General features: G+C 33.6%; 1 pseudogene; it reads right to left on the reverse strand.

Annotated features, from left to right (window-relative positions):
• Nucleotides 1-8587: 8587 nt before the first annotated feature.
• LOC140047633 (uncharacterized) lies at nt 8588-25269 on the reverse strand (annotated as a pseudogene).
• Nucleotides 25270-26591: the final 1322 nt, after the last annotated feature.

The raw sequence follows: 26591 nt of genomic DNA on the forward strand, positions 1-26591 counted from the left end.
CTCCACTTATCCGTTTTCCATTTTCACCCCGATTTTGATATTGTCTAGGTCAATCAAGTATCTTTCGCATGAGTTAAAAATATTTTAATTTTTTTGACGTCATCATGCCTAAAAATTTAAATCACGTGTGGCATCAATTTCATCTTTACAGTAAATTTTAATCTGTTATAGCTCGTAAGAATAAAATGTGATAATCACGATTAAAACTTTTTCTGGAAGCTATTGGATTGTAGATACGAAATTATATAAAAATGTTGCCGATCGGATGTTGTGACGTCATCATATGGCCAGTTAAATAAAAAAGGTCGTATTTTCATCTTTTGCGTCATAATTCATTACATTTAAAAGAGCGCGCATCAATATTTCACGTATTCAAATTTCTTCTACACGCTAATACGTTGTTGCTGAGATAATTTCCTTTCGGAATTGCTACCTTCGCGTTTCATTTTAAAACCGTCAACATGTTAAAAATTGCAATAAATAGCGGGTCCCGTAATTTCACCTATTCTACACTGTATGTGATATGGATACAGATTATACTGTGTATACTATATATGAATTTAAATAATAAAATTCAGCAATAACAACATATCATATTCTTCACTTCAGGTCATAATGCCAACGTGAACACTTCCTTTTGTCCTCACAACCTATCCCCTTAATGTTAATGTTGCACCACTTGCGCGGCGGATAACCAAACTCGTCAAAGTGACGAGTTACATGTCTAGTTTCTGTATTATTCTTCTTTCTTTCTCGCTATTTTTGTGTAGAGCGTTTCTCTAAAATGTGTAAACATAACATTTTATAACTTTGACAACATGTGGGCATTTACGTGAAGTTGTGCACCTCCTATTTTTGAATTACGTCAGAGTTGCGCAACGTGACTTACGCGCGATTTTATGATTTTTTATGATTGATCATAGATTAAAAACTAAAAGTGATTTTTAATTGACACTTTGTGAAAGTTTAATTTATATCATGCGCTAACTTTCTGTTTGAAAAAAATTGCGTGTTTTACACAAAGTTACGCGCGCACGCGCATTTAAAATTTCAAAATGCGCAAAAATAATTTCTAATCAACTTTCTACGCGTTTCATGTCATTTTAAGCATGTACAAAATTACCACGCGCGCGAAAAATATTACGCGCACGGTGCGCATAGAGCATGAAAATCATGTTTTTTTCTCTTGAATTGTGATTTTCCAGCCTTTCCTAGTCATTTTCAAAAAGATTGACATCATTTCAAATAAAAATTACGTCATACGAACACGTTGATTTAGCCCATTTGCGCGCGTTTTAGTTGAAAAAGTTACAAAATGTTGTCAAAATTATGCCTATTTTGAATGTTGTATAGCTTCTCAGGATCAACGATTACCCCTAATTTTTTTAACTTAATATGTAAGCAGATATGTCGTAGATATGAATTCATGCAGAATTTTTACCTCACGGATGTTGTGACGTCATCATATGGCCACACGAATGTAAAATATAGGATTTTTTTGGCTTTCGTTATTGCTCATCACATTCAATGGAGCGCATCACGCTTATATGTATTTCTTTTTCTCCGAGATTTTAATATTGTCTAGGTCAATCAACTATCTTTCGCATGAGATAAAAATATTTTAATTTTTATGACGTCATCATGCCTAAAAATTTTAATTACGTGGGTCATTAATTTCATCTTTACAGTAAATTTTAATCTGTAATAGCCCATCAAAATAAAATGTGATAATCACGATTAAAACATTTTCTGGAAGCTCTTGGATTGTAGATATGAAATCATGTGAACATTTTGCCAATCAGATGCTGTGACGTCATCATATTGCCAGTTAAATAAAAAAAGTCGTATTTTCATCTTTTGCATCATAGTTCATTATATTTAAAAGAGCGCGCATCAATATTAAACGTATTCAAATTTCTTCTACACGTTAATATGTTGTTGCTGAGATAATTTGCTTCCGAAATTGCTATCTTAGTGTTTCATCTTGATACCGTCGCCATGTTACAAATTTGAATAAATGGCGGGTCCCGTAATTTCACCTATTCTACACTGTATGTAACATGTATACAGATTATACTGTTTGCATGTATATACTATATGACACAAAATTGACAGAATTCAGCACTAACAACATATCATATTCTTCAGATCAGGTCATAATGCCATAATTTTTTCTGTGTGCAATATTCTAACGTATGACGTGCACGTGGCGTTTGTCGTGCGGATAACTAACTCGTCAAAGTGACGAGTTACATGTCTAGTTGGTTATCCGCAACGAAGTTGCAGGATAACCTCTTGTGATTGTACGAAATCATCATCATCTTTTTTGTCATCTTCTTTCTTTCTGTATGATTTTTGTGTAACGCTTTTCTCTAAAACTTGCAAACATAACATTTTGTTAACTATGTTAACATTTTGACATTTACGTAACGTCGTCAAGCGAAGCTTTTCATGATGTTTACAATCGCGCAACGTGACGTACGCGCGATTTAACGATTTTCTCGTATTTAACATATGTCGAAAACCAAATAACATTTTAAAGTGAAACTTTGCAAAAGTTTAATTTATATCATGCCCTAACTTTCTGTTGAAAAAAAATTGCGTGTTTTACACAAAGTTACGCGCGCACGCGCATTTAAAATTTCAAAATGCGCAAAATTAATTTATAATCAACTTTCTACGCGTTTCATGTCGTTTTGAGCATGTCAAAAATTCCCACGCGTGCGCACATTTTTACGTGTACGGTGAGCACGTAGCATTGAAAACGTATTTTTTTCGCGTGATTTATGTTTTTCCAGCCTTTTCTAGTAATTTTACCAAATTTTAAACAATTTCGACTTAAAGATACGTCATACGAGCACGTCGAATTGGACAATTTGCGCGCGTTTTTTATGAAAAGATTAAAAAATTCGTTTAAAATATGTCTTTTTTAAAACAGTCGTAATTTCTAAACTAGACGGTCAACTTTTTGTGGATGGCATATTCTGGAATTAGATGAGTTGTAGATATCGGATCAGGTATTAATATGGCTAACCGGACATTGTGACGTCATCGTATGGCCACGCGAATATAAAATTTAGGATTTTTGTATCTTTCGTCATAGCTCATCACCTTGAATAGAGCGCATCTCCACTTATCCGTTTTCCATTTTCACCCCGATTTTGATATTGTCTAGGTCAAGCAACTATCTTTCGCATGAGTTAAAAATATTTTAATTTTTTTGACGTCATCGTGCCTAAAAATTTAAATCACGTGTGGCATTAATTTCATCTTTACAGTAAATTTTAATCTGTTATAGCTCGTAAGAATAAAATGTGATAATCACGATTAAAACTTTGTCTGGAAGCTATTGGATTGTAGATACGAAATTATGTAAAAATGTTGCCAATCGGATGTTGTGACGTCATCATATGGCCAGTTAAATGAAAAAGGTCGTATTTTCATCTTTTGCGTCATAATTCATTACATTTAAAAGAGCGCGCATCAATATTTCACGTATTCAAATTTCTTCTACACGCTAATACGTTGTTGCTGAGATAATTTCCTTTCGGAATTGCTACCTTCGCGTTTCATTTTAAAACCGTCAACATGTTAAAAATTGCAATAAATAGCGGGTCCCGTAATTTCACCTATTCTACACTGTATGTGATATGGATACAGATTATACTGTGTATACTATATATGAATATAAATAATAAAATTCAGCAATAACAACATATCATATTCTTCAGTTCAGGTCATAATGCCAACGTGAACACCATGATGTTTGCAATTGCGCAACGTGGCGTACGCGCGATTTAACGATATTCTCGTATTTAACATATGTCGAAAACCAAATAACATTTTAAAGTGAAACTTTTCAAAAGTATAATTTATATCATGGGCTAACGTTCTGTTGGAAAAAAATGGCGTGTTTTATACAAACTTACGCGCGCACGCGCATTTAAAATTTCAAAATGCGCAAAACTAATTTTTAATCAAGTTTCTACGTGTTTCATGTCATGTTAAGCATGTAAAAAATTCTCACGCGTGCGTAAATGTTGACGTGTGCGGTGCGCACGTAGCATTAAAAACTTTATTTTTTCGCGTGATTTATGTTTTTCTAGCCTCTTGTAGTAATTTTACTAACTTTTAAACAATTTCGACTTAAATGAAATGTGATAATCACAATTGAAACGTTTTCCGGAAGCTATTGGATTGTAGATACGAAATCATGTAAACATTTTGCCAATCGGATGTTGTGACGTCATCATGTGGCCAGTTAAATGAGAAAAGTCGTATTTTCATCTTTTGCATTATAATTCAATACATTTAAAAGAGCGCCCAGGAATATTTGACGTATTCCAATTTCGTCTACACACTAATATGTTGTTGCTGAAATAATATCCTTCCGGAATTGCTGTCTTTGTATTTCATTTTGATGCCGTCGCCATGTTAAAATTTGGTATAAATTGCGGTTCCCTTAATTTCACCTAATCTACACTGTATGTAATTTGTAAACAGATTTCTGGAATTTTCCTACCTATTTCTATAATGTAGCAGACGAAATAAGACGTTGGTTTTACAGGATGGAGGGCGGCAAATAATGTTTTTCTCGTATCAGAGCCTGTTTGTCAGTTGCTTGTCCGGTAAGTAGAGGTGGCGAATTTGCGACCAATTTATTTGTGGAAGGAATTGGTGGCTACATATTTTTTATTTATTGAAGGAATTGGTTACTACATATAAGATGTTGGTAGCGTAGTAATATATAAGGGAGTATTATAGCATATTAAGTGGAAGGGTCGGAATTTGGCAATTGTTCGGTAAAATGTCTGTACGATACTACATGAATTCTGTCATGGCCACATTTTGGCGCAATAAATGACTATTAAAAGGGGCGACATTGTGCATAGGTGGTCATATTCTTGGAAATATCCCACCTGAAATCTGTACTGAAAGCTGGCGGAGAAGTCAGGACATTACTCGGCGCGGAGACGTTAATTCGCGAATGTCTTACCTGTGTTTCAACATTTCATTACTTTATTTAATTTTATTACTACATAAGATGTTGGTAACGCAGTGATATATAAGGGAGTATTATAGCATAATAAGTGGAAGGGTCTGAATATGGCAATTGTTCGATAAAATTTCTGTACTATAGTACAAGAATTTTGTCATGGCCAAATTTTGTCGCATTAAGTGATTATTAAAGGTGGGGAAATTTTGCAAGTTTTCTTAGAAATGTTTGAACGATAGTATATACGTATGTAAGATGTTGAAGACGCAGTATATTATATGGTGTATGTAAGGCAATGTTGATATATATGAATGGAATGTTGAATAGAGTAGATTTTTTTTGGCATTTGTTCGAGCGTTTAGCACGGTCGTTTATGAACATATGGCGCGCCAGGACGGACACAACGAATATGTGAACTACAGATAGAATGTGTATATTACATTTTGAATTCGGGAAACCGGACACTTGTATGAAAGCCTCACTTTATTAAGTTATAAGATATCATTTGAATAAATAAGAAATTAAGAAATATATATTTACAGATTTAATTTTTATTTGCAATATGAACTTGAAAAACCGGAATGCTTGTAAAAGTCTCACCAGATTAAATTATAAGAAATATCATTTGAATGAAATTAAAATTGAGATGCATGTACTGACAGATTGAAGTTGTATTTACATTTTAAACTTGAGAAACTGAAACACTTGTATTAAAGCGTCACCTGGTTGAATTGTAATAAATATCATTGGAATAAAATGGAAATGAAGATACATGTTTGTACAGAAGTGAATTTGTGTTTACAATATGAACTTGACAAACCGGAACAATTGTATTATAGCCTCACTTGATGAAATTATAATAAATATCATTTGAATGAAATGGAAATTAAGATACATGTTGGTACAGATGTGTATTTGTGTTTACAATATGAACTTGACAAACCGGAACACTTGTATTATAGCCTCACTTGATTAAATTATTGTAACTGTCATCAGAATAAGAATAGCAAGATAGCTGATGTACTTCTTAAATATACTAAACCTAACCCTCTAAATAATCTCTCTCATCTATTTAAAATAACATGTTCTTGAAAGACCTCGAACCGAGGGCTGCAGCGTAATAGGTTGAAGCCTTTACCACTAGAGCAAATATTTCGGTTGGCAAACGCTGTTTACACAAATTATTTAATATCTCTGCATGCTTATATAGCGCCCTCTCTAATGTGGCATATTATGTCATAATTATATTATGATGAATTTTATATGATTTCTGGCTTATCCTGACGAATAAAGAAAATTTCGCCCCCCGGCTTGCAATTTTCTTCTTTGTGGGCTTACAGCAGAAACTGTCGGTAAGGTTCAGCGTGTTCAGAACATTGGTGCCCGTTTGATTCGTCAAATCCCAATATATCAAAGCATTCCACCAGTATTGAAACATGTACATTTTTCAATCAACTATCTTTCGCTTGAGTTAAACTATTTAACTTTGCGCTATAGTAAATTGAACATTCCTAATATTATTATTATTTTAAAAATTAAGTTAAGGTACATGTATTTACATATTGAACGTGAAAAACCGAACACTTGTATGAAGCTCATGTTAATTATTATAAATGCTTTAATATATATTGATGTTTCATTTATAGGCCTACATATTCACAACACTGCACACTATTTAATGTAGAAGTAGTAATGCTATGCCGAATGAGATCCTGCCAAGATTATTCACCAAAAATGGGTGGTCATAATATTCGGGAATCAGGAACACTTATAGTTGGTCATAATATTCGGAAATCTGGAACACTTGTAGTATAGCCTCAATTGATGCAATCATAATAATTACCACCTGAATGAAATAAAACAGATATATGTATAATAGTTATTAAAGTAGTAGCAAATAAAACGGATGGCGTGTTCAGTGTATAGAATGTCAGTTATGATTATTTTCAATGCCTTAATACGTAGTGATGTTTTTGTAATTCGTATTCACTACTATGCATTACTACTATACATGTACCGGTAATGTAGGTGTAATGCTATTTCGAATGAAATCCTCCCAAGGTGTTTTGCTCGAAATACGTGGTCGTAATCTTGGGAAGATCCCACCTGAAATCCGTACTAAAAGCTGGCGGAGAAGTCAGAACATTATTCGGCGCAGGAACGTTAATTCCAAAATCTCTTACCTGTAATATTTTGGATGGATAAGCGTGCCTATTCGTGGTCATCTGTTTAAAATTTGTGTCATTACGTGCAATTCAATTAATAACATGGCTCCAACTTTTCCGTTTGATGTCATGTCTTCATAAAAGCCAAAACGAAATATGAGATCGTCATCTGTGTGTTTTTTCTCCATCAAAGTTTTATGGTAAACGTGCTTTTTCGGCTGCAGCTGCTGTTCTCTGGAACGGTCCTTCAAGTTATATCAGGAATTCTGAATCACTCAGGACATTCCAAGAACGCCTGAAATCCGACGTTTTTAAAAAACCTTTTTTGTTAGTTTTTGCTCTTCTTTTTTCTGTTGATTGTTCAGCGCTTCGAGACGTCTTGAACTTTGCGCTATAGTAAATTGAACATTATTGTTGTTGTTGTTATGATATTAAAATTAAGATACATGTATTTACATATTGAACACTTGTACTAAGAAGAGTTTAATTATTATAAATGCTTTAATACATATTGATGTTTCTTTAATTCATATTCACTACACGGCACAATATTTAATGTAGATGTAACGAGATCCTGGCAAGATAACCCACGATTTTACGCGCATGACCGTACGTGCGCGTGCGTTTTTATTCGATTCAAATGAGGACCAGAAATAGGTAATCTAATCAAAGATTGTATAGTGCCGCTACGCGGCTACAATCTTTGATCTAATAGGTATTTACAGTATTGTCAAAATATTGCAAGTTTATTCTGAAAGGGCCCATATATTTACCTACCGTATGTGTTAAACCAAGGGCTAATAATCTGCCTACTAGTGTTTATCCAAACTCTGGCTGACTGAGAGATTGGGATGACGACGAATGGCGTGTTCAGTGTACGGAATTTCACTTTTGATTATTGTCAATGCCTTAATACATGTTGATGTTTTTGTAATTGGTATTCACTACTGTGCACATTATGTAAGGTAGGTGTAATGATATTGCGAATAAAATCCTCCCAAGCTGATTTGCACGAAAGAGGTGGTCTTAATTTTGGGAAGATCCCACCTGAAATCCGTACCTGAAGCTGGCGGAGAAGTCAGAGCAATACTCGGCGCAGAGGGACGTTAATTACAAAATTTCTGACATGTAATAATTTGGATGTGTAAGCGTGCCTTGTCGTGGTCATCTGTTTAAAATTTGTCTCATTACGTGTAATTCATTTAATAACATGGCTCCAACTTTTTTCGTCTGATGTCATGTCTTCAAACAAAAACGAATGGCGTGTTCAATGTACAGTTTAGATGTTTATTTTTGATTGTTATCAATGATGTAATACATATAGATGTTTTTGTAAATCATATACACTACAATGGACATTGTTGAATGTAGATGTAATGTTATTTTGATTGAGATCGTCTGAAGGTGATTTGCACAAATTAGGTGGTCATATTCTTGGAAAGATCTCACTTGAAACCTTACTAAAAGGTAGCGTAGAAGTTAGGACACCAGTTGGCGCAGAGACGTTAATTCCCAAATCTATTACCTGTAATATTTGGGGTGCGTTGTAATTGTTATTACTTCTGTCCGAAATGTGCTGAAATATTAATTGTAATGAATTATCTGTAACTGAAATTCTTGTATATGACTAATAGGCCTATGTTACCTTTTCTGTTGTTAGATTATAAAAGATGGTTATCAAAACTTTATTTGAATGGCCTCATGATAGCTATAATAGATAGGAGTCACTTCCACCTGTATTGAGTCTAGACCTTTGCTATATACATGATCAATCAATGTATTACTTTCGGTAGTAGAACTTGTAACATGTTGTTGGTACCCATTATCTGACAATAAATTGTTCACTCTGGAAGGTAGTTTGAAAAGGTTTTCGTTAAAGTCACCCATTATGATACATTTTGTACTTACTTTATGTAACTGTTCTAGTAAGTTTCTCAAATGGTGACAAAATTGTTTGATATCATAGCTCGGGGGTCTATATATTACTGAAACAGCAACTGAAATTGGACATGTTATTAAAAAGGAAATTGCTTCTATATCGTTAATACGTATGTCTAACTTGCTTGAAAACTTGTTCTTGGTATAGACTGCAACGCCACCATGAGCCTGATTTTTTAATTTTAAAGTTATGTCATTGCTATTAGAATATGAGTCATACCTTGTTTGGTGATACAACTTGTACTGCTCTATACTTAAATCAAGTAAGTCGTCATCCTTATTTAACCATGTTTCAGTTAGACATACGATACTAGAGTGCATAAACCAACCATTGCACTGAAGATCAGCAAAATGTTGTTTAAGTCCTTGAATGTTATGTAACATGATTGAATTTTTATAAACAATATTATTAACTTGTTTATCACATTGTACGTATGAATTCATATTTTGTAAGTATTTCGTTATTTTAGAATCACAATAAATCAAGTTAGGATGAACATGTTCAATGACAAGTCCAGAAAGTGAAGTAACACGACTTAGAGCTACATATGCTTGTCCTGGTGCAAAAGTCTTTTTAAGGCAAACCACCGCTTTATCCATTGTCATTCCTTGCACTTTATGGACTGTACAGGCATATGCTAGTTTGAGTGGAAACTGCCTACGATTAGATTTTTTTCCGACAGTTTCCTGAAACATTTCTATTAAATGAGTACCAATGTCACTGTTGTCAAATGTTACCTTAATTGATGTTGGCTTTACGTTTTGACTGGGCTTAATTATTTCTTCAACATGTCCCATACATCCATTTGTTAAGCCTTTCTTAACATCTACATTCTTAATCAACATCACTTTGGCATTAACTGCAATCCACAAATGTTTTGGTAAATTTGATTGACACGATTTCTGAGTCTTATCACCATGTTTGTCCTGCTTCTTGCTGTTTACAACAATATTTTCTGCTTCAATACAAACAATATTGGTGCAGGTGTTATGTAACATTTGTTTATTCCAATCATTAACTTGTTTATTGCATGGGTATATATGAACAGAATCTTCGCATTGTTCACCTGTTTCACGTGATTTTAAAACTGATAATTCTTTGTCCGACAAACAGTTTTTTTTTTCTTTTGTACGCAATTTGTTTAACAATACAGCAAAATCTTTATCTTTCTTTTGTCTCATAATTTCATCTAACTGCACTTTTTTGAAATTATTTATCCACAATGAGTTTTCCAATGTTTCTTTATACAAAGAAGTACCTTTCACAGGGGGTAACTGATAAAAATCACCTACTGCAATTACTGAAATATTACCAAAAGCACTATCGTTACGAACTTGTTTGATTTGCCGCAATCGTCCGTGGACGTACCATAGTAGCTTTTGATTGACCATTGATATTTCATCTATAATGACAATTTGCAACTGTCCTAATTCATTACGAAGCGCACTTACTTTTTCTTCTCCAAGTGGCTGATATGGAAGTGAAATATAAATGGGAATAGACAAAGCACTATGAATTGTGTGACCTTTGATATTATATGCGGCAATTCCTGTGGGAGCTAGTTTTAATATTGACAGGTCATCGGGATTTTCCATAATTTGTCCGAGAATGCGTGTTGCTTCATTGTAAATACAATTAACCAAATGACTTTTTCCAGTGCCAGCACCTCCAGTTATAAAAGTATAAAATGGTTCTGGTTGTTTACCATTAACTTTATCTAAGCACCATTGCCTTGTCTTATAAAATATCTGTTTTTGTTTTTCATTTAAAGGTCGAATCATTTTGTTTAATTCTGGTCTTGAAATACGAATTGAGTTACACTCTGTTGTAGATATTTCATTTTTTTTAAGTCCAAAATCTGGAATGACGAATTCGTCTTCTTCATCATCAATGTCAACATTTGGCAGTGGATTTTCTAACCTTTCCTTTTCGTTTTCTGGACACAATAGGCCCCATGCGTCTTCTTGTGGTCCAAATTTTGCTAAAACCTCTTTTGCATGTTCAATATCATCAGCACTTTTGTCATACTGTCGCATGTTTTCATCAACTATAGAATATACTTTTTGTAAGTTACTGTCACATAATTTGACAGATCCTTCCTCATAAAATTCTTGATATGTTTCAAATTTATGTGGTTTTAACTGTTTATCTGTTCGAAATGGCAAAAATAACTGCAATATACTCATAAAGTATTTTTCAGATGCTGTTTTTACTGGAAACCTAGGGTACCTTACTATAGCATTATCAGTTCTTGTTCGTTTTTGGATGAATCCTAGATGTTTTTGTAATTGAAAGACGTTCTTTCTCTGTGCCTTTCCTTTCATTTCTGATGAACTTATCATTCTAAAATGAGAACAAAAAGTTGCAAGGCACATTTTATCAAAATCAGAACTTGTTGGTCGAGCTTTATATTTGTCAAGCTTATTTGGTAACCATGCACTCCCACTGTCGTCCACTTTGTTTTTAATTACACTTAGTGGTAAACTCATTCTAACCGGATTAGGTCCTACTGGTATAAATTCAACTTTTCTGGAACATTCTTTCAATCTCAATCCACATACACGATAAACACTTTCTTGCGCAGACACTTCTCTATTGTTCATATACACATGACCAAGTTTACTTAAACTTTGTCTAGCGTTTTCATTTCCTTCTTTCACTTCTGCTGCTGCATGAGATAGAAGTAAGCCCATTTCTCTTTCAGCTTTCGACATATATGATACAACGTAAGTGACACATGCATACACACTTGTTATATATTGTATATCCATGTTAGCATTCCATGCTCTAAGTAAGGAGGGATTGTATTGATTTACCCACACATCTTGAGGGTTTCTCTTTAAAACAATCTGTTCTTTAGTGGCTATACAATTATTTGCATCTTCATATGCAAGCTGAGTAGTATCTAAACTTGTAAAAAGTTCTTTCGCACTTTGATACGTTTCTTCATTCGTCAAAGCATCTTTTACCGAGGTTAATAATTCTTCCGCTTGTTTATTAGCATTGGTATCATTATTTGTTTTATCAACATTGGTTTTGTCCACACTTGTAGGTCTCATGACAAATGTTTTTTCAGAAGGTTGTCTTGGAAAGTTAAATCTGCAATTTGTTCCCTTCTTCTTACACGATTTGGAATGTCTTTTACTGTGAATCTGTACACTGGCAACAATTTCATTCATTTCAGAATCTGCAATTGGACATGGCACAGCACAAGAAATATACTTATCAACAAAATTGATAACTTTTTTATCTTCATCTTCACCAAATACAGGAGCATTTTCTACCCATACCAACATATGAACATGTGGACTTCCTCTCATTTGAAATTCTACTCTGTAAAAATAATCTATTACTTTACCAATAGGCTGTGCCTCGGATAAAATAACTTGGTTCAAAAAAGTATGAAAACGTTTGTCAAACATTCTGGCAACAGTTACTGGATTTGATTTTAGCAGATGACATTTGTCTGCCCATTCCAAATCATCAATGTTTCTTTGGTCTCCTGTTTGACTTAATAATGTGGTCATTATTTCTTTCCAACGGAAGTCAGCACTCGAAAATGAAAGAAAGAATGTTGGCTTCCCAATTTGTCTAACCATTGCTAATACATCTTTCTGTGTTACTTGCCAGTACGGTGGAGTACCACGTATTTGTTTTAGAAATTTATAACCTTTATCAGATTTTAAAATCTCTTCAATTTTGGTCGTATTTTTTAAGTCAGATATAGTTACTTTACTGAAATCATTCTTGTTTGACCCTTTTCGCAACGCTATAGAGATACTCCCTAAAATTTGTTGAAGTTCATATATAGATTGAGCATAAAATATGAATTCTGTATTTTTGGCAAACCTGTTATCTACATGCATTAATCTATTGAGTAAATATCGACCAAGTGTTATTTTAACATCTCTGGTATCGTGAAAAGTTGGTTGCCCTGTTGGAAATAACACTGGAAATGATTTTCCTTCGTTACTTACGTTGTTTATCAATGCAATAGGGCTGTTATTTTCACATGGCGCACAACAAATGATATCACGGAAATATTCATCAACCACATTTTGTCGGATATCAACAGGTTGTAGACTTGTGTCAAAAGCAATACCACACAATCGGTCTTCTAATTCTTCTTCATTGTTTTCTACGGCATTGTTTTGTACACATGTTTGTTGATCATCTACGTCAGCAGTTGCAGTTACTATATTTTCTTTCGATAAATAATTGTGCCACTGTTCATCAATAGCTACATCAAAATACCATTTGTTGTGATCTTGTAAATATTCAAGAGCTCGAATAACATTGGCTGTTTTTACAAATTTATATTGATAATAACCTTTATAAGACAACTTTCTCTTCAGTTTTACAGATATTAATTGGTCGTCAGCCTGCGGTCTAGGGAGAATTTTTACAGTTTCAATAGTATTTGATGGTACGCATACAACTGGTCCATGTATTCCATGTTGTCCACCTTTGGGTAAATTCATTAATTTCATAAAAGGAATATTTAATCCTATTAAATGCTCCTCTAAATTGTTTAAACAGTTTAGCTCTGGAGGAATTTCATGTAGTTCTAAATTGTTTGAATTCGCTTCTGCAGGGACTTTTCCACTAAGTAATTTCCTATGACATGTAAAACAAATCCATAGATATCCTCTTGGCGAGTTGGCAAATTGACAAGGTGTGTTACATTTACTGTTACAAATATGCAAGTATTTTTCATTAACGCATATTCTATTTTCGTATTTAGCTTTTGTGCATCTTAGAACTTGATTTTTGAATAACATTTTAAAGCATACACAACAAATATATTCAGGACCATAAGATATATCTTCGCGAAATTGTTTTAAAACATTTTCAAAATTACGCTTCTCTCCTTTCTTTTTTTTACGATGTGTCATGTTTTTTGTTACAACATTTTGTCGGAACTCTGAATCATTATGATACTTTTCTTTAAACCTTTTGTTACAACTTTCACGGAATTTTGAATTGCTGTGGTACTTTTCTGAAAAGTTGTCGTTACAACTTTCACGGAATTTGGAATTACTACGGTACTTTTCTGTGAACTTCTTGTTACAATTCTGACGGAATTTGGAATTACTACGGTACTTTTCCGTAAACCTCTGCTTACAACTGTCACGGAATTTTGAATTTCTCCAATACTTCGCTTGTAACTTGTTCTTGAAAATATTGCGGTAGTTACTATTTTGATATTTAGTTTTTTTTTTTTCTTTCAAATGTAGTCTAAATTTTTCATTAAGTTTATATCTCTCCCGAAAGCTGGCTGTTTTGTTTGTTCTGTAATTCGAATTAGTGTTATAATGTTTTCTTGACCTACTTCGTACCCTAATATTATATTTCGGGTCACAATTGTACGCTTTCTTTTGTCTTTCTCTGTTTTCCTTTCTTTTATGAAAATTATAAATATCATCAGCATATTTGATTCTTTGTGCCTGTTTAACTTTACTTTTCTTTTCTTCTCTATATACAGAATCATTTTCATATTTATGTCGTTGGGCATTCGCATTATATTTTTTTGTATCGTTTTGTTTGTTTTCTCCATTCGTTTTAGTTTCGATTAAACGCTTCATCCTCATTTGGATTTTGTTGTTGCGCCTTTTATTTGTTTGAGATGTTTTTCTCTTTCTTCTTGATACTTTTACTTTGTTATTAGAACGAAGTCCTTCATTATTTTTACCTCGAGTTTGTTTAATTCGGCTTTTATTTCTGTCCGATGAACTTTTCTTTCCTTCTGATACCTCCACATGGTTGTTTAAACAAAATTCTTCATCATTTTTACTCCGTTTTTCTTTGTGTCTTATAGCGTCTCCTACCATTTCATGACCTATTTCATTTCTTTTTCGTTTTCGTTTATTTTCATGTTTTGTAAAAGTATTCATTTCTGATGAACTGTCAACATCATCACTTTCCACATTTGTTGTTGTTTTCTGATAATTGCAATTTACATTAACAGATTCGACTACATTGAAATGCACATTTCTGGTGTACAGAATATATATACCATTGTTAGTTGTAACAGAATTTATTCTCCCTGGTTTTTTGGCAGAAAACAATTGCCAGGTTGAAAGCTGGTCATTGAATGAATAAATATCTATATTAAGCAAGTTTGCCATTGCACTTATTTCAGTATTAGAAGCCCATGTTCCATTATCCATTATTTTTTTTTTTAAACACATATTCATTCACTGTTCTATATTCATGACTTAATGTATTACTGAACAAGTCATCAGTTGCCAATAAATGATGAACAATTGCTTGTCTTAAAATAAAATGATTATGTTCTGTGCCAGAAATAATGTATGAAATTGCACGATAAAAACAATTACCATCACCAGTAATTTGCTTAATTTGTAGAGGATGTCCAATGTGACTGACGTTGATAATACCAACATTTCTATCAGAGTTTTTACTATTAATGCCTATTTTATTACAAACGGTTGTTTTTTGAGTTTCTGAAACGGGGACAAAATTGAAATTCTTATCTTGTCTTTCTCTATATTGAACATTAACAATTTCAATGTCGTCATTAGTTTGCCATGTATTACTTTTTGATACGTGATCTTTTTTATTACAATGTGTTTTGTCTTCGATATTCTTGTCGGGTAATGTAGAAGTACTATGCTGACAAGACGTACCAGGTACATGAATATCGGAATATTCCGAGTTGTTTTGTTCATAATTATTATCTAATATGACAGAAGGAGTGGAACATAAAACCATAGACTTATTTTGAATATTTACACCAGTCAGTTCAAACTCCGTATCATGTAAATTACAGTTCATTGATCTTGCTAATTTTAAGCAATAACTGTATACACCTTGCCAAGAGGTACTGTAAAGTAAAATGCTCTTTCCACGTTCACTAAGACAACCAAATCGATCTCTTGCATGTGGATCAAATATAAGGAAGCCATTTACACGTTTAATAACAGCAAATGTGCTTGAGTTAAAATTCATGAAACATGCATCGTGGTTGTGTAATGTTTGTTCAAGAGCTTGATGTAATGACAATCCTCCATATTCAGCCATAAATTCGGGATTTCCATCTATTTTTCCAAACACAGACTCACTGGGAGATATAACAAATGTGTTATCCAAAATATCCAATTCTTTCGGCAGTTCAGATATCAACAACAAGTCCTCATCCATAGTGGAATCCTTTTGAATATAATAGTACAATTCATTTCCAAGCGTCAATATTGTATCAAGGTCTTTTGTGTGAAATTCATTGCCATACCTCTTTGTTGAATAAAGAATAGCTACCAGGCTATTTGCAACACACTGTTTACCACGTGCATAGCCAAATCTAGGATTACCTTGATTAAAACTACCCTGTGCTACAGTTCTATTATTAGTAATACTCTGACATGGGTTTGCAACACTGTTGTATTGCTTAAATGATGCAACGTGTTTCGTATTATCATCAGATGTTTCATATGCATTTGTTGAAATTGTAATATCGACACTGTTATCATCAGTCATATTGTATTGTTTAAATGTATTTGTAGGTCGTGTATTCTCCCTAATTGTTTCGTTGTATGTTTTTGGTTGTTCCTCGTCAATTATTAATACTTCATGATCTGTAAAATCACAACTACTGTCTAATCTTAGTTGATTTATTTTGCTATTACTGTTTGGTTTATCACTAGCTGTTATGTAGACGTTGTCTTCATTACATTTTATGTGTGATTTGCCATCGTTACCTAAGTGATCTGAAATTAAATTTGTACTAATGTTTTCCTCCAGGTTATTGTTAGTATTATCCTCTTGTGATTTTATTTTAACTGTCTTTTTGACAAAACGACCTTTTTTGCGTGGCTGTTTCGTGTTCAAACCACCACCATAAAGTTGTTGTATGGTGTTCGTTATTGTCGTCATATCTGAAGCATCACTCGTAGAGCTATGTACATCAACATCTACCTTTTCATAAAGTATTGTTTGTGAATTGTCTGGAATTTTTTCTCTATCCACATTTTCATGCAGTTTCTTGTTTCGTTTTTCATAGTAATCGTGGACAGATTTACCAATATATGTTACACCTAGTTCAATAATTATACCATTTATAACACGCCTCCTTTTGTTCTTATTTCCTCTTTTTTTTTTTCCTTGTTTTCTGATACTGGTATTTTTCCTGGATTTTACCTTAATCCATTCTCTACCAAGTAAATTTTCACTTTCTGTTTGTTGGCATTGTGAGTTGGTGTTAGTCTTTGTTACATTCCGTTGGTTGGATTTCCAATTCCGTTCATTTTGCGTAAATTCTTCAAAGTTAGCGTTAGATTCATCATGTTCTAGAATCATATACCTATTAAAATGACACGCAATACCTATCTCACCCAACATATTATTTGCAAAATTACTATTTCCACACATCGAACAGATCCAAATTACTCTTGAATCACAGAGTTTGCCTTCAAACATTTGTCTTACACATGTCACATGGTAAAACTTACTGCAACAATCACATGACACATAATTTTCATCTGCTATATATTCAATATTACATAAGCCACATTTCTTAAACTCAGAGGCGACCGCTGTACCAGAAGAAACATTTACGATGTCATCAACTATTTTTTTAATGAATTCACAAATGTCAGTATGTGTATCTTTTTCGTCCATGTTGAGAGTGCTTACGTTTTTGACATTTGTAGGTAAACAGCATTGATCGGGTACATCTGTAACCTCGGTTTTATATATAATGCTATTATTAACTTTACCAGGTGTGTTGTCGTTGTTGTACTCTTTACTTGTAACGTCTTTATGGTTTGTACATAAACACCACATCATTAACAACAACATTAAAAACAACATAGTAACAACAACAGTTATCAATTGTGTATCCATTACTGTATGTATAATAATCAAGACCACAAATTTGTGTCAAATTCTATAACAATTACTAATTTATTTATTCTGTAAAATGCTATAAAAAATCGTTACGTATGGCTACAAAAGATAGTTCACTTGTTCTAAAAATTAGTTCGCTGTTCTAAAAATTATTTCACTGTTCTAAAAATTAGTTCACTTGTTCGGAAAATTAGTTCACTGTTCTAAAAATAAGTTCTCTTGTTCTGAAAATTAGTTCACTTGTTCGGAAAATTAGTTCACTTGTTCGGAAAATTAGTTCACTTGTTCTGAAAATTAGTTCACTTGTTCGGAAAATTAGTTCACTTGTTCGGAAAATTAGTTCACTTGTTCGGAAAATTTGCTCACTCTTTCTGTAGTTTGTTCACTTTTCTATGTTCACTTTTCTATGTTCACTTTTCTATGTTCACTTTTCTATGTTCACTTTTCTATGTTCACTTTTCTATGTTCACTTTTCTATGTTCACTTTTCTATGTTCACTTTTCTATGTTCACTTTTCTATGGTCACTTTTCTATGTTCACTTTTCTATGTTCACTTTTCTATGTTCACTTTTCTATGTTCACTTTTTCTATGTTCACTTTTTCTATGTTCACTTTTTCTATGTTCACTTTTTCTATGTTCACTTTTTCTATGTTCACTTTTTCTGTGTTCACTTTTTCTGTGTTCAGTTTTCTTTGTTCAGTTTTTCTTTGTTCACTTTGTCTTCACTTGTACTGTATTTACTTGTATTAACTTGTAATTAATTTGTATGTATGGTTTTGTTTATTTTCTATATTTAGTTGGCTTTAATTGTGGTTATGTGTGCTGTGTCTTCCAAAGTTTGGCAGATCGGGTTTTCAAAACTGGAAAATAAAATGAAAACAATAATCAATTTGGTTTATTTAACATTGTGAAAGTGACAATCCAAGCCGTAGTTTGTGGTTGGATCAATTGAAGGGTGTCGAGTGGGCAAGTGGCCAACCATATGTGTTATGTTAATGTGGGTGTAGGTAGCTTAGGCTCACGTAAACATAAAAGGGTTACTTTGAAGCCTAAAGTTGGCTGACCACCAATAGAAATGGTAGTTGTACTATGGGTTACTTAGAAGGTTATTAGTACAGTAGTAATCACAGTAATTGAGCTATAGCTATAGCTTCACTTGTTACGCAGACATCTCTTTGGTAAGCACTTGAGACTTGTTTTATTTATTTCATATAGGTTTATTATTATTACACAACACACAATTATTTATATTGTATTGTTTTATCATGACAATTTGAAATGTAAGGTATACAGTGTATAATAGATACCGTAGATATTTTTCTATATTTATTGCTTATTTGTTATAGTAAATCAAATTGATGTCCCCGTTCGCAAGATACAAACGTTATACATAGGTTTAGAATATTGAATTCAGTTTAGTTAATAACTACTTTAAGCATGGTCCTCCTACAGGCGATAATTATATACTGTGAAAGGTAAACTGCAGTAAGGAATTGGTAATTAGAAAGAAATGTGGCCTTTGCAAATATGGGACTTAAGCAAAGTTAGGTAAAAGTGAAATTGCCTGTATTTCGTACACTTACCGTATCAAACTTCCGTTGCACGAGTCACACACCTGTAAGGGAAAAAGAACGGAATAATTAGATGTTTCCGTGCAAACTAATTTTTCATAGCCAAATACAATGCAGCAGTCCCTAATGATGTACCTCACCTACAGTATCTAAACCACCTTTATAAAACAATGTTGAAATATGATAATGAAATTTGAAGTACCATTTTCATTATGACCAAAGAAACTGAAGGGTCTTATAAACGCCACATCTTCCCTCCTCCATTTTTGATGTTATTGGCGTATAACAGTCCATGCATACCTAATAAATATAGGATTCTCCTGTTTACAAATAATAGGCAGGACAGGAAGTCCCGGTGTTGTGCAGCTGTGATAAGGTAATAACGGTGAGCGCTTATTTTGATGTAGTCTTTGTCATGTGGTCTTGAAAAACAAGTCGATACACCATAGGATGTAGTAATTCAATAGAAATGCTCATCTAGTAGGCCTGGTTGGGTTAATTAGGTGCAGTAAGTAGTTTGGTATGGAAATGATGACGTTTGATTGTGACTTTCTGCGACGCACCTTGGTATTTAGGCTTTGAAAGCCCTATGTATGACTGTACAGTTCACCGCTAATAAACGCTCCTTTTTATAAGTTTAAAATGCTGCAGGCCGTTTATTTAAACACAATACACGATCTGTACCTAATATTCTAACAATGTGAACCATACTAATATTACCGTACCTTTCTACTGTAATCACAATAACGTACAGTCGTGCCAAGTACACTAATCAAACATTAACAACTGCAAATGAAAAACAACAGAATTGTAAGGTTTAACGGAACCAAAGTTAATAGCCAAATATAATGTCAACAATCCCCAATGATTAAATGCAACTGAAAAAAAACTCAATAATAATATTAGTTGAAAACAAAGCCACCAGTCTCGCGATGGGAATGGAGTAGCACAATAATATCAATAAATTGTATGTGCCACATTTATGTACCATGCCATAGGCCTCATCATTTACAATGTGGAGGTGTTCTATAAATAACATGTTTAGCTATTTATCGTAAATTGTTATCGTGGTATAAGAAGTATCAAAATTACAGTAATGCCAGAGTGTATTATCTTATTCATTATTTAGGTCATTAGAGCAACATTATAATACTACAATAGTCCTATACATACAAGTACTTTTAGTACATTTATCATATTTGCCTTTTACTAAATCATGATCTGTTAAGTGCCACTAAAAACCTGAAGGAAACTTTAAAATAACTGATATATTTTATAGGCTCAGAAGGAAGATTAAAAAGGCCTGTCAAGTAGAGGCTGTTTGACGAGAATTACTGTACGAAACATTGGTCTGTTGCTATCTTAAACATGCCATATGACCTGATGTTATATTTTAACAGTAACATGTATTCCTTGTACAAATTTTCAGAAATTGTAGATAAAGGGAAGTTTGAAGAACGACTAATTTGTTGGATTCTTACACTTACGGGATTTGAACTGGTGTAAACTTCTCGTTTAGATGTCAGAAATACAACAAACTGAAAGACAATACATTTGACGTCTTGTAAACAATGCATAAAAACCAATCATACTAATGCAACATGGTAAACTATAGGAAGGAATTGCTACCTTGAAGATATTTGACTTTTGCGACTTATTCAAAGTCAGCTTAGGCAAAGTTGACTGTATATCTGTGAAACTCACCGTACTATCAACATACAGTAATTCCACTGCACCAATCAAACAACTGCAAGGGGAAAACAACATAATAATAAGGTGTATCGGTTCGAACACATTTAAAATAACCAAATACGATGCACTAGCAGCGTTACAAATTGCCAATACCACACGCTTTTCAAACAAGATTTGAATAAGTAAGGAATGTTCTCAAAATGACAAAACATAATTAGGTAAAGTGCCAATTCAATACAATCTATTTTTTCTCACACAGTGGAATTGAATGCCTAATTGAGTCTATAGAAATAATTAAACACTCAATTCCTGTGTAATTGTAAATTGGTGAAACAACATTTACTTACACTATTTAGATAGTTCCAAATAAATCAAACTGTACGTCTGATTTAGCAGTAATGCTAGCAGGCAGCAAGCAGTCAATCAATTACTATTTCATACAATCTGAAAGAAAAATAACGAGTCTATTGCAAGTATCAGTTCACTGAATACTTTATGGACTTTCAACCACAAGTGGTAAGAACATGTAAAATGTTTATATCTCACTTACCAATAAGAAGATAAACTAGAATTTAATTCGTCAGTTTGACGAATTGTAGGTGATCATTTTTCTAATTTTATTGACATTAATATGTTTAGATATACACGTACGTCAACATACAATCGGAAAATGTAGATGTATGCCATCCCATTATACGCTTGTAGTGCTCAGTTGTGCCTACTGATATGCCATATACGTTATGTACAGTATATACTGTATATCTATATACAGTGTAGCATTGGTGAAATTAGGGACACACGTCATGTTCTAATTGTTTTGTATGATAGAATTATCAAAATAAACTCGAAAATGACAATTTCGAAAGACAATGAATTGAGCAAATAAATATAAGAATTGGAAGAGAATTTGGCACCAAGAAGCGCTGTGAGCGCTCTTTGAAATGTGTATAACTTTGACGACAAAGATGAATAAACTACTCATAGGCAAAATAATTACATAAATTCGTATCTGCAATCCAATAGCTTTCAAACAACGTTTTAATGATGATTACCACTTTTGATTCTGACGAGCTAACATATTGAAAGTTATTTCAAATTTGAAAACAAGTGACCCAAGTTATTTTCATTTTTAGACATGATGATGTCATAAGAAAAGAAATATTTTTAACTCATGCGAGAGATAGTTGAATGACGTAGACAATATTAAAATCTCGCGCAAATGGAATACGTATGAGCAAGATGAGCTCTGTTAAATGTGATGAACAATAACGAAAGAGAGAATAATCGATGTACGTTGGAATATTGCACAAAGAAATATGTTATGGCATTATGACCACCAGTCTTTATTGTTATTTAAATTGAATTACGACATGTTTTAAATGTGCACTGTACCTAGGTAGGCCTTTATATGTTAAGTATCAGGCGTTTACTGTATACCGTACTATCTGGTTAGGTAGCCGCGGCATGTCCCTAGCACGGTTTATTATGTTATTTGTTAGAGCTTGGTCTGTTACTGTAATGAAATACTACAATAATAATAATGTTGATGATGATACTGTGGGTTTTGTCATTTTGTCCACTTATATAAAGTCATGTTGTGCGGTGTTGATTGTGTATGTTAAGAACTGTCCATACTATCAAAGTAAAGTACTTACACTGCACAAATCAAACACACACAAGGAAAAAATTGATTGAGTAAGGTGCATCAGTGCATAACAATTTGAAATAGGCAATACAATGCACCAGTCTTTATTGTTATCATTTGAATTAGGTTCGAATTATATACTGTTCCTAGATATGCCTATATTAGATAGCAGCCCTGTAATGTATACTTTACTATATAGCTAGGTAGGCAGAGGCACGACCTTACCACGGATTGCATTGTATTTTGTTAGGGCTTCGTCGTCCGTTACTGTAATAATATAGTGTTGTCATTGTTAATAACAATATGTCTTTATTTTGTATAACAGGTGCCTTGACCATCTGTCTTAAGCGGAACATACATATGTAACATCGGTAATAACTACACCATGTACATATTTCTGTTTGGAAAAGTCCATGACTTATTCTCGGTCTGTGAATAATAATATTAATATTGAACTTCGGAAATCCAAGTTGCCATAGTAAGCCAATTCAATTTAGGAGAAGTCAGCAGGTGTTTATGGGAAATGTACCTCACATGTCACTATACAAAGACAACCCAATTTATGAGATTGACAACAACAGTTATGGGAAGGCGAGGCCATGATTCCCGTGTATATACATAGGAAATTGGCTAGCGTGAATGGTTTGTAATGAATTTACACCCGCTACGGTTTCATACGCCGGCGAGTCACTTTTTCTCTCTATTTCCCCGATAACTGATGATGTCAAATGAATACATACCTTATCACAAACTTGAAAAGCACAACCTTATTTTCCGTTTGGGGGCCCAATTATACCTCAAATTGATTTAGGTACACGCGTTCAGTCTTTATTGTTGTCACAAATGACTCGACCTTACAAATATTATAGCCCGAACGTCTAGCTAGCGTTACCAGTTTGTGCCTGACTCAATATGTAGGTCAGTCCGGCCTGCATCTTGTCGGCCATTTCCTGATTTCTCCTAAGCGTGTGTGGATTATCTGGAAGCTGTAGTAGGTTCAATTCAAATTCAATAGGATCTGTACTATAAATATTACTTACCCCCACTATGCACCTGGCTATTACTTACCAATATTAGTAGGAGACTGCGATATAATCCTTAGATTTATATTAAAACTTTATTTAACAGGAACAGCCAAAGTAGTATGAATATAATTGTCTCGCTTACAATAAGCAAATACCACACCCCGGATGACCAAGGTTACGGGCGGCCGTTAGAGCCAAAATAATCCAGACATGGGAATTCTGCAATTGAAAATTGATAAATGGTTAATAATTAGTGTATTTTCATAAATATTAATGTGATGTATTTACATGTTTGTTTTGTAGATATTACATATTTTTTGTGCAGGTCAGGATATGTCCTTCCTAGTGATGAGGGTACTAAGAACATTTGTAAGAAAAACATCTTGAAAGACTGAGTGGCATGCAACATTTTGGACCTATTCCCATTGACGTGTCTGGTTACAAAAGTGGACACACAAATAATGTCATTGGACATAACTAACCAGGAAGAATAATGCGTTGATAAAAGAGGTGATTTTTGGAAAGCAAGGTTGTGTGGATACAGTTGTTCGCTCATTTGGTCTAAAAGAAGTTAGTTTTATTTTCAAACCTTCTCCCCCTATAGTTAGGAACAGTAGAAGGCATACTATTTTAATTTAAGTTTTTGTTATTGCTATACAATTTGTCACAGACGTGATATGGTAGACAATAAATGAGATGAAGTTAATCTAAAGATTTCTTGTAGTTATTAACAAACATCGTAGGTGTCATAATGTTCAACGATGAAAAAGAAGTGGACAGATAGGACAGACGAACAACTGCCAAACCAACAGGAAAATGGAATATAAAACACATATCTTTAGAAATCAGGTATCCTAGAACATGTTATAGGTTAGCAGATTTCTAACAGAAGTGAAATGCTATGATGCGATCAAATTAATGTTTGCCGCCCTCTATCATGGTAAAATGCATTACACATTTTTAAACATTATGTAGGCTACCAATATTTGTCGCTTGTATTCCAATTTGCACACGATTTAAACGGGTCGGGTCAGTCTAATTACCGAGAACAACCGAAAACAACCACAAACAACCGACAACAACCGTAAACAACCGACAACAAACTGAAAACAAGCCGAAACCAAAATAAAAAAGCTAAATACCCAGATCAAATTTGTTGAATATTTCTTTGAATTTCGCCGTCTATTCATGGGGGTCTGAGGCTAAGTAAGCTAAGACCATACAGAGGGGAAACTACGCGCGTAAAAGCCAAGGAGATCCCTACGAAATGACAGTGTGCACAAAATACAACTCAAAATCGACCAAATTTAATGAAATACACCGCAGACTGCATTACAAAACATATATCTTTCTAGTCTTCAAAAACAAAGCGTGATTATATCTGACTTTGCGTTTCGTCCGCAGTTTTCGCCACCTAAGTTAATACTGAAGTGATAGGCATAAAAACATTATTTACTCGACTACGGTAATTGTACTAAAAAGATTTTGTGAATCTTTTAGCGCGATCTTGTTTTAAGTATACTTTATAGACCCTAATTATATTATTCGTATTCTTAAAAATATCATTTTTGTATTATTATCTTTGGAATCCTATAAGTAAATTGATAATGATTAACCATAGTAAATTTACTTTCTGTACTAGGTATTAACGTAATAACAATTATTGTGAGGAGTAAATCCTTTGGTTTTTGGATCAAAAATCGGAAGACTGAAAATAATGACTTTTCCGCGCCGCCGGTGTTCTCTTAGTTACGGTCTTCACAAACACCCATCAATAGAGGGCGACATCACTGAAAATATTATACGACATTGGTTTTAGGTATTTAGATTATTGTATTTTGATTTAGGTTTGTTCTGGGTTGTTATTAGTTGTTCATGGTTGTTGCCTGTTGTTTTGTTGTTTTCGGTTGTTTTCGGTAATTAAATTCGTTTTAAAGCCATTATACTGGATGAAGTGGCTTATTACAAAAGAATAAAAACAATGAACCCGCAATGACATGTCCCATTCAAACGCATCCGGCATTTACAGTTATTAGCGTAACATGCTGAAGGGCAAGAAACCCCCTCACGGAATGTCGGTACGTTAAGAAAACCTCACCGGATCAATATAGTGAGTCCAAAATATGTAACTTCTTCCCAAAGTACGAACTTAAGCCCAGTAAACTAGCCTTGAGGGCGTTAATCGTTTTCCACAATTCAGATGTTGTCTACAGTACGTCAATTTGGGGGACCTGGTAATTTCATACAATACGTCAACTTGCAGACGCCAAACACTATCTGAAATATTGAAGTGCTTTGTTGCAATACGGTAGGCTGGCGAAATGTAACATTTTATATTGGTAGTGCAAGGTAAAAACTCACCGGAAAAACCCCAAGTGATAGTTTAGGTGAATAACCCAACCAGGCCCTGCAACACAATGTTAATGTATGTTGTATGTAAACAGCAACTGTCGCTCTTCTCCCGCTATTTCAGATCCTCGTTCAACACTGCCGGTTCAGTCACGCGTGAAATACAATATTCCTAGAAAAGCCCGACTCCCCTCTCTGTTTTCAAATCTGTATAAGACATATCAATTTGTTTTCCTCAATGGCCAAACAAAAGAAGTTAATGGCACTAAACAATTAGCGATTCCTTTTAAGCCGTTAAGGGAATGTAATACTCTAATCGGTTACTATTCTGTTCTTCATTGGC

This window comes from Antedon mediterranea, chromosome 4 (assembly GCF_964355755.1).
Source record: "Antedon mediterranea chromosome 4, ecAntMedi1.1, whole genome shotgun sequence".
Taxonomy (NCBI): Eukaryota; Metazoa; Echinodermata; class Crinoidea; order Comatulida; family Antedonidae; genus Antedon; species Antedon mediterranea.